The following is a 6525-nucleotide window of genomic DNA, read 5'->3' as shown; positions in this document are numbered from 1 at the left end:
CATCGCCAGGGGCGATACCCATTGCTGGCGGTAATGTGGCACGCTCCCAGTCAACCATCAACCTTTTTTTTGTGACACTTATGGTGTTCAATTTTCACAAAAACGGCGTACGCCTCCCGATTTCAACAAATCGGGGAAGGTAATGGTATCATTTGAGATGATGGTTGGCTAGAAGCGTGCTATGCGGTAGAGTTCATTTTTAAGAGTGTACTGCAACGAGCCCATTTTATTTTTTTATATTCTCCTTACACAAACAAACATATACTGCAACTCGTCTGAATCATTTCGTCCCGAGTGTTCGAAAGCGCCGTCCTTCGTGACTTCGAAACTACACTCATTGTCAGCTGTTCGCCAGCTCGGGACCTGTACTGAGCACCAGTGTGATCCACATCCGCACCCCATCCGATATAGAGCTCTCTTTTTCTCTCTCTCGCTCTCTTACGAGCGGATTAGCTCTGTAATGCTATTATTGTTGATGCTTCCTCGCTGCGATTGCACTTAGCCTTCGCGGCAGGTTATCGGGCTGGCTGCACTATTCCAGCGCGCCCTCGGTTTCCTTGCTGTGAGTAGCTGGAGATGTTTTCACCCAATTATCTATGTCAGTGACTCAGGCGTGGACATAAAGACAGTGAGTGAGTTAGTGAATAAAAAAAAAAGAAGAAAATTGGAGAAGGGGCAATGGTTCAAAATATTAGCGTCTCGAAACAGGGTGCTTTTCCTTCAATCTATATTCACTGAGTTGCTGGATCTTTCACTTTTCGTCATACATATCAAATGTTTCGATTTACCTCGATGTAAGATTGCCGAGAGAGAGTTATACCTTAGCCACCTAGATGATGATTGGTTAGGAGTTGACGTAAATGCCATTCCGTTTAATGCATTAAGTCTGCCGTGTGGCTAGAGTAGTATTAATAGCGCTAGTTATATTGATATATTCTAATGAATTTATATGCTTCTTGTTATATTATATATAAATTAACGAATTTTTATATTTCAATCATATTTACTTAATAATAGCTGAAACTGGGGACTAAATTAGAATGACTGCACAAAGGAGCGCGAGAATGAAAACTATAGTTTTACACAAACTAACGCGTTGCCTCGGACGAACCAACGCTTCTTCGCACAGAAGAGGGAGGCGGAACGTTATTAAAGCGAGACTATAGGAATTCCTAATCTGACTGCATGCGCATGCGCACGGCGGTCGTCACAAAGTCGACGTCTGCATGGTCCCTTTGAGGCCCAATCCCAGCGGCGTTGGAGCGGGTGGAGATATTTAACTGTTATAGATTGCGGATACAATTACTGGGCGTAAAGCACACTCTATAAACATAGCTTCCCCGCATGGCACGCTCGTAGCCAACCATCATCCAGAATGACAAAGTTCTCTCCCTTGATTGGGTGAAAACGGGTGGCATACGCCATTTTTAGTGTGGTAATTATGAACTGTATAGTGCCACAAGGTGGTATAGCGCTGAAAGAGCTCGCCGTTGTCGGCATCACAAAGGTGGGCAACGTCAGGACAAACGCTCTGGGGGAATGTGCGTCCTGGGCCGACTTCCAAGCGAGGCTGTGCCGACATATGTCTGACAGCGTCCGAGGAAAACCCTAGAAAAACCCCAGACAGCACAGAAGACAAAAATGGCGTACGCCCCCGTTTTCAGCAAATGAGGCGAAAGAACGACGACACTCTGGATGATGGTTGGCATTAGCGTGCTATGTGGTGAAGTTCATCTTTAGGAGTGCAGTGCTGCTTAAGATATTCTTCTCTTTCTTCTCTTTGTTTCTGTTTATGGTGGTGCTGGGTGTGGTATGGTATCATGAGGTTTCCTTGTTTACATGAAGTCACGTAAGCACAGGCAGAACCTCTGCGATTGTCAGTGAATAATTGCCTTTCTCAGAATTAAAAATAAAATCGCGTGTTGCTCCGTGAATCAATATTTTATTTTTTTCGTGTTTCCCACGAAAATCACCCAAAACCCATTACCCACTCGCGCACATTCCTCTGCTAGCACCAATCACCTACCCCTCATTACCACCATCGTTAACCAAAATTCCAACCGAATAACACCTGGACACGCCATTTCTAATGCCGCACATCGGCCCAATATGCACCGCGCCAGAAACAAGCAACTCAAAAAGCCACGCGCTGCCAAAAACTGTTTCCATCGAAAAGTAATATGAGAGAGACACGCACGAGCGTGAAATGAAAGGGCAGACGACAGCCTCGGTATAAGGGTCGATGCTTGGCAAAGTGACTGTACGATGCCCCTGGCCAGCACCGACAGCTAGTTCGCATGAAATATGCATACAACGGGACGTCGTCTTCCATTTAAGAACGCCGTGTTGTTTCGAGTCGAAAAATCGATAACGGAAGTGTCCACGTCCAGAGGGAGAATGATTGGTTGGAAACCGTCGGAGTGTATATGTCGCGTGACCTCGGCGGCGCCTGGACAGATCCTGTACTCGATGGAACCATTTGAGTTTCGAGCGGTTTTCGACTGCGCGAAGCCGACGGAGCAGGACTTGCACTGCAGATTGTGTGCGGGTGCTAATTATTGGTGATCATGCACGGTGCTTTATTTTGTAAGCGGCGGTAACTGTACTTGAAGGTCTTGCCGTATAGGGGAAGGTGGGGCAAGATGAGGCAGAAATTTGCAATTGAATATGGATTTTTTATTTTTCGTGTAAAAAAAAAAGAAAGAAAAGAAACTAGCCATAGGCACATTGCGAGAGGTCTACAGCTTCTGATCTGCAAATGAGAACGGATGAAGCCGGTTCTAAAATAAACGCAGAACAAAAAATTCAAAAATGCAGATTGTCTCATCTTGCCCCAGCTCTCGGGGCAAGACGAGACATCGGGTGGGGCAAGATGAGACACGCCGTGGTAATGAACTATACAAATTAGTTTTTGCAATCCAAGCACCTTCGCAGCCCCCTTGGGCACACCGCCCACATGATGTGCAATAAAACCACACAGAACCCGGTGCAATTTCCCTCCACCGTCCTTTGCAAACAAGGCACCACCAGTCTGAGGTGTCGCCGGTCGCTCGCTTTCGAGTGCGCTTCTGCTTTGCTGGAAATATCTCAGGAAGCAGGAAAATTTGCTCGGAAATACTAGGCAATATGCAAAAAAGAAATATCTGAGGAACAAGCATAAAGCTACCTAATAGTTGACTTATCAGTTTCCAAACTAAATTAAAGTTAAATTGCATTAAACTTATATTACTTTAAATTGTCGCGTCTTGCCCCGTGCATATAATCGGATTCATTATTTTTTCTGTTCAACACCGCGTAATCAAGGATGTCTATATTTTGCATATATCAAGATGGGTGAATGAAGAATGGGATGTGGACTTACATTGACAGAATAATCCTGCGAGACGTTACTGCACAGATGACAAGAAAAAGGACTACAAAAAATCACGCCTTTTTTGCGGGTCTTTACAACAACATATATATTGTGATGATGAAGTGGAGAGGTTTTCCACTCTAGGAGTGGAACGCTACCCCATAGCTAGGGGTCTAATATGAGTGGTGACAATGATCAGTGATGACGATGAGAGATGACGGGAATGATCGAAGTGGCGATGACGATGCTGGACGTGATCGTGGTGGTGGGAGTGTCCGAGGGCGCTGCTGGGGTCATAGTGAGTCCTTTAGGCCTGTCGCCTCAAAGAAGTCAACCACGTGACGTAAGGCCGCCCTGGAGTCGGCCGCGGTGTCCCAAGGGCCGAGGATGGTCGACAAGTTGAAGGGGCGGCAGCCAAGGGTGGCGGGTCTTTACATTCCAGGCAGAAGTAACCGATTTTTGTTTCTCTTCAACGCAAACACCAATCCGGATAATACTCAAGTGCAATAAAGCGGACATGCAGAGCCACCTATGAGTAAAGTTTCAAGCACATAGAGCAACGCGTCTCAGCGACAGGCGGCATGGAACCCAAAATGTCGCGTCTCGCCCCGTGTCTCATCTTGCCCCACCTTGTCCTATGTGATTTTCATTTGTCGGGGCTTCAATAACCATCATGCTGTAATATAGATGGTCACAGCTTTCAAACACATCAACAGCAGATAAATGATGGCGGTTGACATGGGGTGTTTGATCGCTTTGGAGCAGTGACCTGTACCTCACTTCGCGTGACATGAAACAGTACGAGCGCAGTTCAAAAATTTCGTACTTCGTGCCATTTCTGGCTAAAATAGATGTGCAAGATTCTGTGTAAATAAATTATATGAATGCATGAGCTGCTATGGCAAATTTCAGAAAAATTCACTGACATTTTTAAATTTTACAGGCTGTGTGAAGTGAATGAATTGACGCGAATCTGCGAAGTTGAGAAAGGTGAGCTGCGTGCTGTGGATACACTCTGAGACCGGTCGCGGATAAAGGGCGGATAAGAGGCGCATATTTTGCTGCTGTCGTTAATTGTCTGCCAGCCTTCTCCGCCACACCACCGAAACGTTAACAACAACAAAAAGAACGCAATAAAGAGACAAAGAAAACAAGCTTCCCGCACGTGTTCACTGAAAGAAAAGTGGACGTATTTCTTTGTTTTGTTTGTTGAGTGCCTCGCGAAACAGTGTGGCAGATAGAATCGTGGCGGCTACCAATTTTCCCAAGTTCGCCGCTGTGTCATTGCTGCAGGTTGCATCACGTCGTGCAACGGTCGGCGTCTTGGTGGTGGTTGGTTTGGCGAACGCCGCTTTGATTTCCGAAGCAGTTTGTCGGGTTGTCTGCTTGGCTGTGATACATTGTGGCATCGCTGGCGTTGTAGATGACCGGTGCCTAGACTGATGGGCAGTATGAACGCATCGTTGACATCGTACAACTTTCGCAAGAAACAACAACGTTGTCAGTACAACTTTGTCAGCCGGGCCTCCGTGCACAGTTGGTATCCGCCGATCGGCCATTAAAATGCCGGTAAGCAACAGGCTGCGCATTGTGTACCGTTTCGAGCACGTTTACGAAATATTGTCCATACTTGCAGCACAACCACCTCTCATATAGTTGCCTCAGACGAAGAAAATGATGTTCTGCTCGTCTATACCGGTAATTCACCTGTCTGTGATTGCGTTTCTACGTCCTGTTGCACTTGCGTTTAATTTTCCTCCGTGTTCCTGCATGTTCTAGTGATATTTATTCACTTGCACCTAGTGTACTAACACTAGTTGTTGGGGATGGGGAATGTACTTTTGTTTGTTTTGGGTTTGTTTGTTTGTTGTTTTGTTTTGGGAGTAGCAGAACTAGTCAGGAGACAAGTTCAATTTCTCCCTGGTTTTCTTTTAAATAATCAATCAATCAATCCTCCGTGTGAAACTCTTCTTCCTTTCAGACTTACCTGGTGACACTCCGTCCTCCAACTACACTGGGGGGAACACTGTGATCTGAATATTTTGGGGTAAGGATATTTAGAATTATTCCTAGCAGGTGGTGTTCTTTTACTGAGAAAGCTTAGAGGTAAGCCCTCATCAACTCGTGTCTATGCCGCACTATTTAATTCTCAATAATAAATTGGAAACAGAGGCACAAAACGACACTTGAATGTAGAAGAGTGTGAGCATGTGAATGTATGTCACAAATTGTTCGGTTAATTGTAGAAATGCTTAATGTTTGCACTGATATTTTTTTCTTTTTTTACAAAGCTGGGTGCAGAGAGACTCCTATGCAGAGTATACATGCGTCTTATTGGGATCGCGATTAATGTGGATTCACTTGCGAACTTGCATTGTAATGCAGGAGAAACAGTTTTGTCTTGCATTCATATTTTGGCGACTTTATGGGCGCCAACTTAATCCCTTTCCATCCTAAGTGTGCATAGCAGCGTTCATAACTGCACTCTTATTTTAGTTCTGTTGATTATAATCTACTGAGGGATGTCATATTCACTGCATTCTACCAAAATGAGAATAGACAGACATCATACTCAGTTTACTTTTATCGTAGTGACCCTGGTCCCTCGAGCTCAGCTGAAGAAGTCCTTATGTATTGAGGTACCTCATCCACTACAGTGCCCTTCAAGTTCATCAGACATTGGTGCTCCTGGTACAGTACTGTTACCTGCTCTAAAACTGATTTGTTGTATTAGGAAGGGAAGAGCATGTTGAGGCACGAAATTGTTTAGCTTAATTTGTGTTGTTGTTGTATCCAATTTTCCATCTGGGGAATGCATTCTGATTGAAGCATCAAAATAAAGAATAATGTTCTTTTGCATAGCACATGTCTTCAACAAGATCACCTGCAACAGACACCCTCGCATTGCTCTAATATAGTTCTTTTTGTGAAATCAAACAACTGTCTTGTCAGAAATACACCCGCAAGCCTGATAGATACTGAAGTAGTGGTGCTGTACATGATCTTTGTGTGCCAATAAAGATTGAATTCGCTTTCCACACATGTGTGTGAAGTGTGGTGATTGGAAACATAGCAGATAGTTGAAGTAGCGCATACCGGTTGAAGCGAATAAAACGCGCAACGCATAACAGTGGAGGCGTATAGGAGCCGCGGCGCATAGAGCACGCGGCGTG

General features: G+C 45.0%; 1 long non-coding RNA gene across 1 annotated transcript; it reads left to right on the top strand.

The window, feature by feature from the left end:
• The first annotated feature begins 5013 nt into the window (after positions 1-5013).
• Positions 5014-6290, top strand: LOC135390029 (uncharacterized). The gene is made up of 3 exons (XR_010421667.1): positions 5014-5050; positions 5334-5399; positions 5945-6290. It is a non-coding gene; the product is annotated as an uncharacterized LOC135390029 (long non-coding RNA).
• Positions 6291-6525: the final 235 nt, after the last annotated feature.

Source organism: Ornithodoros turicata, chromosome 3, assembly GCF_037126465.1.
Source record: "Ornithodoros turicata isolate Travis chromosome 3, ASM3712646v1, whole genome shotgun sequence".
NCBI classification, from domain to species: Eukaryota; Metazoa; Arthropoda; class Arachnida; order Ixodida; family Argasidae; genus Ornithodoros; species Ornithodoros turicata.
This window is presented reverse-complemented; position numbering and strand designations above follow the sequence as displayed.